The 10000-nt window shown below is 37.0% G+C and overlaps 1 pseudogene; it reads right to left on the reverse strand.

Moving 5' to 3' along the window:
• Positions 1–653: 653 nt before the first annotated feature.
• On the reverse strand, positions 654–9885 carry LOC138866891 (regulator of chromosome condensation-like; annotated as a pseudogene).
• Between the last annotated feature and the right edge of the window lie 115 nt (positions 9886–10000).

Consider the following 10000-nt stretch of genomic DNA (forward strand, 5'->3'; position numbering starts at 1 on the left):
CTTTCCTGTAATCCAAGACACATAAAACACTTACAACAGTCAACAGAATCACATCACAAATCATTTTCATGACCAGGAGACATGCCAAAGACAGAAATTATCCTCTTACCAAGATTGGTTGCATAATTATTGAGGCCAAAGGCATAGATGTACCCAGTCCTCCGTGCCCTGGCAAATGTGGTGAGACCTCCTGCCCACACCATCGTCAAACAAGACTGGCTTGCGGTTCTTGAACACCTTGATGGGCATGGGCTCCAGCAACGTTTTCTGAATGTGTAATGTAAAAGTGCTATTACACAAATAAAGATTACCATCACATAATGACCTTTCATGCTTATAATCAACTCAATAACTGAATCTAAGTCACATCACAACATCAGTTTTAAAAGATAAAAAAGCAATAATAAAACTTGAAAAGTAAAATATGAAATAAAGGTAATTAAATCTGTAGAAACAATAAACAAACAATATGTAATAGAGTATACAAGAAACAGTACAAAATGCGAGTTACCAATCAAGTACCTTACAATGGACACACAAAAAACAAAGATATTAGAAATCCTTACCAATGCCTTTTTTCCCTATTTCTGGAATCTCTTGTGGCAAAGACCTCAGCAATTCTGCCCAGCTGCCCTGACTCTCCACAGCCACAGGTGTACACCTGTCCCTCATGGAGTGAGCAAGGCCAGGTGATTGTTGCCAGAAGAGATCTTTACAACTGGAATATTTTCTAGGAGCTGTCTTGGAGTTTTCTGAAGAATCCCTCGATCTACAAACCCTAATGGGCCTGAATTATCCTGCAATGATAAAACTTTTTTTTATATTCAACATCCATGATGCATCAGTTTCTCATGTTATTGTTTATAATAGGAATTACCATATAGGGGATCTGTATTATTTGTCGCCTCGTCATTCATCATTTCACTATTTTCTCATTCATGTTTTGTGGATGCATTGTTCATTTTGTTATCTCCTTTCATCCTATATGTTCCAAAAGTTTATATACACAGAACTCATGTGGTGTGAGCTATAATTACACTATTTTTACATTAGAAGTCTGCATTTCTCTTTTTCAACTTCTATTTCATAGAAATGTACATTACTCTTTTTAGTATTACTTAAAGAATATCCATATAAAAAAATTACTGGACATTAAAGTCCTAGTCTATGTTGCATCGTTTTATAATGTATTAGTGAATCACCGATATATATATATATTTTTTTTTTCCAAAAACAAAAAACAGTATATAGTATTCTTAAAAATAGTTTACAAATATAATGTAAAAGACATAACTAATCATACAACTCCCTCTAATTTAACAAGCATTCAACCATTATTGTATGCTTACTTGAGAATGCAAATGGAATAACAAGAATTTTTTTTTGTTTCTGAACTAGGAATACCAGCAAAGGCATAATATTTTGATATTCAATTATAATACGAGCACTGTTCTTGTAACTGGATTCCTATGAATATAAAAATACAAGTCAACAAAAGCCAGGTCCTCACCCTAAAACACCCCCAAGCATACACATGGCCATCTTCTGTGAGTGCTGCTGTGTGACAGTCGCCAGCTGTGATCTGTGAGACTTTGCCTTCAATGCCTTCCCACAACTCCTGAAAGCGAAATTCTCCTCCTCCTGCTTTGGTGGCTCGACCTAGCCCTCCTTCTGTCATTTGCAACCCCAAGTGTATACCTGAAATTTATACAAGAGATATGTTATTTCTATAATAGGGAACTAATGCAACACAGAATATGCAATATGAAAAGCCACATAAAAAAAAAAACCTTCTTTCTTCTCTTTGCCCTTTAGCCTACCTTTCCATCCTTATCTAATACCACAGAGTGCAGTCCCCCAGCAGCCACAGCTACAATGTTCTCGAGATCTGGCACTAAACCAGGACGGGTCTTCTCCTCAACATCTTCCCCAAGACCCAGCTGGCCCACGTCACCCATCCCACATGTCAATACCACTCCATTTTCACATGATGGTCGCTCTACGTGCACTGTAAAGGGAATGGTGTATTTTGATCAATTCTTTAGAATTCAATTTTTAAATATTTTGTAAAGCCTAGCAATATAATCATGAACTACATGCATGCAAAATTTTCATCAATACTTTAGCAACCATTTGAAAAAATATTGAAGAAAATTCCAAAATCTTATCAAACAAGTGCATATATAATTTGTGATATGAAGAAAGACTAACATTAATGCAACAACCATAAAATGAAATCCTAAAAGTTTGAGGAGACTATAGAAATGCAGTGTTTTTTTTTGTCTTCACTTTTAACAAATTATGTCACATATATTTATAACAACTTGTAATTGCACTACCTGAACAATTCAATAAGCATACAAATTGTCCGGTTTGTTTCTCAATAGAAACATCAGGTGTGCACTAGGCTATAACAGAATTAACCTTGTGATTTAATTCTACGTCTAACCAAATGCAGCCTAAACATCATTAACCCCTAGCCGACGGGTGGCATGTACGTACATGCCATGGCTGTTGTGGACCAAAAGAACAGACGGCATTGTATCATGCCCATTCCCGCGCCATTGGCTCTTGGGACAGAGTTTGTTTTCTCCGATAGTATTGGTTTCCTTTATATGGTAAAGATTTTAGTCAATGGCACCTATAATGAAACCTTCAAAATTATAATATTTGTATAAATTATAGCAAAATAAAAGCTTTAGGTGCCAAATGTTGCTTGCAAACTACCGAATAAGCCGGGCACACACGGTAAACTGCCGATGCACGCCAACAATCCAGTTATTATGTCCACTTGACAAACATTTTTACCCATCGGCACTGGGTTAAATGTAACCAGTTTTGAAATATAAAGCTGTTTATTTTTCAGTGTAAATATAAAATCAAATCTATGTCCTTATCAATCAGCTCAGTGCCATTCAGGACTTTAATTCACATCAGAACCGTGCTCACCTTTCACTTTCTTGGACTCTGTGGGAGCCTTTCCGGTCTGTGTCCTCTTGCGTCCACGGCCTTTGGACACCTTTGGCGACACTTCCCCATTCACCTTCACCTCCGGTTCCACTTTACTCGATGGCCGACCTCTTACCATGGTTAATATTCTGGGGTGGAAAAAGGAAAAAGATTATCTTGTAAAACCTGTGAGTCTAAAAATCCTGATTCAGAATCTTATGAAGCACAGGGTAAATTTATGGTGCACATTACATGTGTAAATAATGGAAAGTTTCTGTGCAGCAGTTTCAATGTTATTATGAGTGAAGAGTTGAGGTTTCATATTCTTATATCCTGTCAAAAGGTGCAAAAAGAGGTACACTTTTTTATGTTCTCAAATTTCACAAAGTCAGAGTTGGGCTCCTGGCATTTCATGCTCTTTATAACAAACACCATAAATTGCATGGATTAAAAATACAATACGAGAAATACTACTTCAGACTCATGACATTTCATTCGCAAGAAGAAAGAGGTGGCAAACATGAACTGATTGGTTCTGGGAGAGGAAAGCCTTCAAAGGGAATGGGTACATAGGGATGATATCATGAGTGACACACCAGTGTTGTCACTGCAAGTCTCATACATAATTGAAAATGTCTTTTCAATATAGCTGACCTACACCAATATATTCCGATATTAGATATCTAATATTAGATGCCTATATCCAAAATCGTAAGAAAAATATAAGAGATGAAAAGGAAACGGAGCTCAAGAAATGTTACATTTTCGGATAAAAGTGCCTTTAAAGGTAAGTATTCCTTTGGTTAATCTTTATGGTATGGATGCACTACACTAGAGCAAATCATAGAGTATATTCTTGTAGAGGACAAAAAGTTGCAGTCATCACTATATGAAATAATATGTATGTATGGTAATGCTCAGTCATGGCAACTTATACTGTTGACTAAATAGTGTGACATGGTGTTGGGGACTTGCTCTGCATTGTAAACATTGACCTTTCCTAATAATAAACTATTTTGGTTATTTATGACAACTGGGCCTTCCCAGACAATATTTATATCATTAAATTTATTCTTGTGTGATGAGAACAAGCTTGATGATAATTCCCATCGCAATCACAGATGACAATCTTGATGTGATCATCCCAAAAGCAGGTGAAGGGATGAAAATATCAGGGAAATTAAGGGGAAAAACAGGTGAAATAAGAATACAGAACAAAAAAGTGTAAAACCAGAACAAAAAAATGTTTCAAATCAGCTACTGAAACTCTACAGATGTGCTCATCATCTCTGAAAGTTTAGACCAATGCACCAACTTTTGAAAAACACTAAGGGAATCCTACAAATCTTTTGGTAAAATCCATGGGAATTCATCCCCTCCAAAGCCCATATGGTCTTTGTACAATACGTCCTAACCAATAAACCCACCTAACCTAACCTCCTAGAATTTATACAATATACTTTACATAGTCCCTTATAGGGGGCTCCCACGGTAAACAACTTGAAACGGATATGTATTGAAATACTGAAATTTTCTTTGCTTCCGTCTACTATTTGAATTGTTTGGTTTCTTATCACTTTTTTCAGCATTTGGGCTCAAATGTGAAGCTGTGATAGTTATCATCAATTACTTCTACACAGCCACTATATTGCTTTCTAAATGAACCAGACTCAATGCAACACTGAAAACTAAACATTTCTCACTGGCGTTTGTCATGGAATGAAGTCTACAGGTGCTGTCAAAGGTTAATGTTACAGAAAGTAATGCACAGTGATAGAAGGAAATGGACACCACCATCTTATAGAAATGAAGTGATACAATTCACGAGTACAGCTGCTGCACCCTCATATTTACAGAGAAATGACGAAAATATCTGCTGCATATTACTGCTCAGAGTAACAAGTACGCAAAGTCAACTTTATTTTCTATTTCCACAAGAAATGCCAAAGATGAAAAAGTCTCAGCTTTCATTAGGATATCCCACCATACACTATTTAACTTGAAATCCAGGTTGTAATACATTTTTATATCCAAACACCTAGGAAACTTAGTGACCTGTGAAGGATGGCTTAAAAACAGTTTGGGTGAAGGCTTAGGTAGTGGATATCTCAAAAAAAAAAAAAAATAATAATAATAATAATAATAAAAAAATAAAAAAAATAAATAAATAAATAAAAATGATAAATAAATAAATAAAATAAAAAATAAAGAAATAAAAAATAAAAATATAAAAATTTGCTACACATATTTAGTAGTTGAAGTAGTAACCCATTTATAGTGGGGTACATATATGTAAGCACAAATTCACATTTAAGCATACACTATCGACTGTGGGTTGTGACAAATATCTTTTGACTTTAGGAATAAACGATGATACTAACAATGTATATTCTCGATTACAGTGATGATAATGATATGTGTTTGCATTTTTACCCAGATACATTCCTACTAAATGTTGGAATAGGTCACTCATATGCCTAAGACTGTATTGCCACCCTCGTTGAAAATTGAATATATTTTTATTATTCTTTGTTTTTCTACATATGCTTTTATGTAGAATGTATATACAATATAATTTTACTTATAAGTAATAAAACCCTGTTTGCCTCTTTACACATTCACAGTAGACTAATCTTGAAAATAACAAAATTCAAAAATCTATTATCTTGTACAGTCTGAACGATTAATTTTTATGGTATGGGCACACTAAGGTAGAACAAATTTAAGATAATATTCTTGTAGAGGACAAAAAGTTACAGTCTTCAGTACAAGAAATAAAGCAAGCCCAGTTACGGCAATTCAGGTTTCTCAAGAACACGTGTGTGGTGGAGTGGGAACCAGGTCTCAGATGAGTGCATACCACTGATAATGGTGTGTACACACATGCCTTGTCCACCATGAGTTTAGTCGAAAACCCCCTGGGAAACAATTGCTTCACCTCGGTATGTATGGCAAGATAGAGCTGCGTCCAAACCATAAAGAATAAACCAAATACCTTTATATCTTGAAACCCAAAGTTTCCTTCGTGTCTGTCTATTGTCTGGATTGTTGGGTTTCTTAACAATCTGAGGCACTCAATGAGCTCCCATTTCAATCTGTGATAGTTAATAATGTCTATTTCTTCAGCATAGCCACTATATTGTTTTAGGACCCAATATTGATGCAACACTGACAATAAAGCATTTTTCATTAGCATTATGTCAGGAAACAGTGAAGTAGTTCTTGAAAGCCCTGGTGATGAAAACATGCATACACAGAAGGTTTGTGTAAAGAACTGCATAAATAACTATCAAAACATGTTAAAGAAGTTTAACAAGAATTACAAGAGTGCATAATATACATGAATTAGGAAAAGCAGTTGTTGTAAATTACGGTAACTGTTAGCAATAGTGATGCACCCTCCTAGAGAATAAGTAAAAAAGAAATTGATGTTTTTCTGCAGGAAATCTAATGATTTCATCAATTCTTGGTGCTGTTTCTTCTGCGAATAAATCCTTGAGGATATCAAGTACCATTTCTCCCTCAAGGATCTTGATTTGATAGTCCTGATACCAGGGGAGGGCAGGGTTAAACATGCTTAAATAAGATTAACATGGGGGGGGGGGGGGGGGGGAGACCAGTACAAAAATGCTTAAAATATATGGGAATCCAACCCACCTTTTGGTAAAACATACGGGAATTTACACGTTCTAAACCCCCCAAAAACATATAGGCCAATAAACCAACCTATCTAACAATTCAAATTGCTGTGACTAGGTGTGCCCTTTAGGCATTGCCCAAAGGGAGGGTTGATGGGGGGGCAGGGCCCCTCAACACCCCCTTGGTAACATTCTCTTCGCCTTGGTATGTATGGCAAGAGAGAGCTGCGTTCACACTGTAAAAAAAAATACCTTTATATCTGGAAACGTCAAACTTTCACTTCTTTGTTGATCCTACTGTATAGTCTTAAGAATAACCCAGAATCAATGCAACATGACTCACTGGCCTTTTGTCATGGAATGGCCGGTGAACTCTCAAACCTTGCGGGTGGCAACTAAGTCTGAAACACACAATGCGCAGATCATTCTACATATAATTAGCAAAATGTAACTTTCACAAGCACGTAGTAACATGAAATACTTGGGATATTGCAGTAATGAGTCAATGTTTTGTTTTTCCTTGCAAGGTAAACAAGATAAGCAACTTAGATTCTGGGCAGTGCTGTGCAGGAGATATTTTCGTCATTTTCTGCTGCAACTTGAACTATGTTGTTTTGACTATTTCTTACACTCTAAAATGTTGTTGTCCATTTCCCTCTATATTCGCACATCACTATAAGTAATCTATATCAATAACCATTTTCACAAGCATGAACTAGTTGACAAATCGTAGTTATGCGGTCATAGTAAATTTTTCCTTCGCAATGTCAACATGGTGAGGGACAGAAAAAGATGGGTCGATCTTCTCTCTTCTCTATCATGTATCTCCTTTACTTTTGATTTGGGTACCTTATGCCATAGATGAAAATTGTCTCAGTTTACATCAAGGTAATCATTCCATACACTTGTTTTACTGTAACCCTGATTGTTATCTGCTGTAAATTTACTGTTGTTTAAAATTATGGGAGTTTTTGGTCATTCTTCCTGTGTTTCTTTTGCACTGCTAAGAGCAAATTGGGTATTTGTTGCTAAGAGAGAGAGACCTTCCAGACATGAAGTCCCAAAATCAGGGAATGTGAACCCCAAAACACAAACCTAAACCTTCCTACCTTTGGTCGATATGTAGGACAGGGTAGTGGCTTACTTTCAAAACTATTTTGATATTTATCTGCAGGAAATCCACTGATTTCAACGATTCTTGAAGATGTTTTTTGTGCAAATGCTTCGTTGAGATCTGAGTACCACTTCCATCGACAATCTGGATTTGTTAGTCCTCATAGCAGGGGAGGGCATGAAGCATATCAGGGAAATTATGCCATAAATAAGAATAATAGTGAACAAGAATGCATGAAAAAAGCACAAAAATGCTAAAAATCGGCTAATGAAACTATGCACCGAATCACCAAAATTCGATTTCACACCTTCCAAACCCCCCAAAATGTCATGCCCCATAACCCAACCTAATTAGGCGTGCCCTTCGGATACATTCTATTCACCTCGGTATTTAAAGCAAGATAGACCTAATGATAACAAACAATAAACCTTTATATATCAAAAGTCAGAACTGTCAAATTTTCTTCGCTTCTTTCGGTTGGTCTACTGTGGATCTATGTTTTCAACACTTTTTTCGGGATTTGGGTTACCTGACGGCCTCAGAAATCAAACTGCGATAGTTATTAAGGTCTTTTTCTTCTTCATTACAACTGTATAGTCTTAAAAATAACCTAGAATCAACGCAACACTGAAAACAAGATCTTTCTTTCAGCATTCTGCCACCGAATCCCAGGGAATCCTCCTGTCAAACTTGGTGCCCGGAAATTCAAAAATGCGCATGCACAGAAGGTACTTCAGACCAATTCCACCCCAAAAAAACTATTATTATTTTCTTAAAACACATAAATGAGGTATATCAACATTAATAAAGGCCTTTGAAAGCATAAATATTGAACGGCAGACACTGATGATTAGCAAAATATCATTTTGACAATTGCGTAGTAACACATGTACTACTTTGCTCATCGCTGTAATGACATTCTGTGGTCAGTTCAATGTTTACTCTCGACGTGAAAACAAGAGATCAACAGCCAAAATTGGGCTCTCACCTCTGTTCATTTACGTATAGTACCTTTGGGAAGCATTTGCACACATATTGCCATAGAAGAAAAGTGTCTTGGTTTGTATCATTCTATCATTTTACATAGGTCTCATTACCCAACTCAGCCACTACCTCATACTGCATACTGTTCCTACCTTCTATTTATTCTCCTCCATACCCCTTTATCAGTACCTCAGGCTAACTTGGAAAATGGACATTGAGAACTTTGGTTGTTTGAGGGTGTTATGGACTTAGTGGTGACATGCAACGGTTATTTTCATTTCAAGGTAAATACGAGACTGAAGCAGCTGTACATGTGTTGTTTATGTCTCCATTTCTTATGTTCTATAAGATAACGGTATCCGTATCCCTCTTTGTGCATCACTCTCGGTGTCATTAATCACAAATTGTGCTATATTTGGTTAGGCAACACCGACAGAAGTTCACCGACACCAAATTTTATTTTCTATGATGCAAGCCCATTCAATAAATTTGCTTCTGAATCCAATGATGTCTCACTCCCTATGTTGCCTCTCCTGGGGGTGATGGCCACCTAGAACCCGACAGAGCCTTCCAACCCAACCAAATCCGTTTCACACAGCTTGACCCAGATTTCTGGCTGGTGGCAAATGTTTGAAAATGTATCCCAAGTATTTATCACGGACAACGGCCACCAAAAACGCCATTTTGAAATATGTAATCATACAAATGAGATATCCTGGGCATCCACAAACCCGCGAGACTTTACTTTCCTAGAGTAACTTCTACTCCACTTGAATTTTGTCTCTCACCTCAACGTTACTTCAAAATTATATGTCAAAAAGTTGCACACTTCACCACACGTTCCTGCACTTACCAAGGATATTTCCTTCCCACTCCTACCACCACCACCACAACACAGACCAAAATACCAGCAAAATTCATGCCCAAAATGCCCCCAAGAGAGCTCACGGAATGCCCAATACCGGCACTCGGGTCTGCTTTTCCCTCCCGCACAAAATTTCGATTAATTTTCTTCTTACCAATTTATTCTCCACTACAACTTCTTCACTAGATGCACATGTATTCCTTTGTCACCGGACTTTATTGTGTGTATCACAAATTATTGCAAGAAGTTGTTTTCCGCTAAATAAGACGGGCGGTTGTCGTCCACGTGCCTCGCTCGCCGCTCTGTTGTGGTGAAGCGGCGCCGACACTGTTGCCAGTGAGGCATTTTGGATTCCGCTAGACTCAGTCTGATATCACAACGAATAAGCTAGATTTGGAATCAAGCACCAAAATTACCACAGATTTGAACTCAAAAATCGCCAGATTTATC

The sequence above is a fragment of the Penaeus vannamei genome, chromosome 27 (assembly GCF_042767895.1).
Source record: "Penaeus vannamei isolate JL-2024 chromosome 27, ASM4276789v1, whole genome shotgun sequence".
NCBI lineage: Eukaryota > Metazoa > Arthropoda > Malacostraca > Decapoda > Penaeidae > Penaeus > Penaeus vannamei.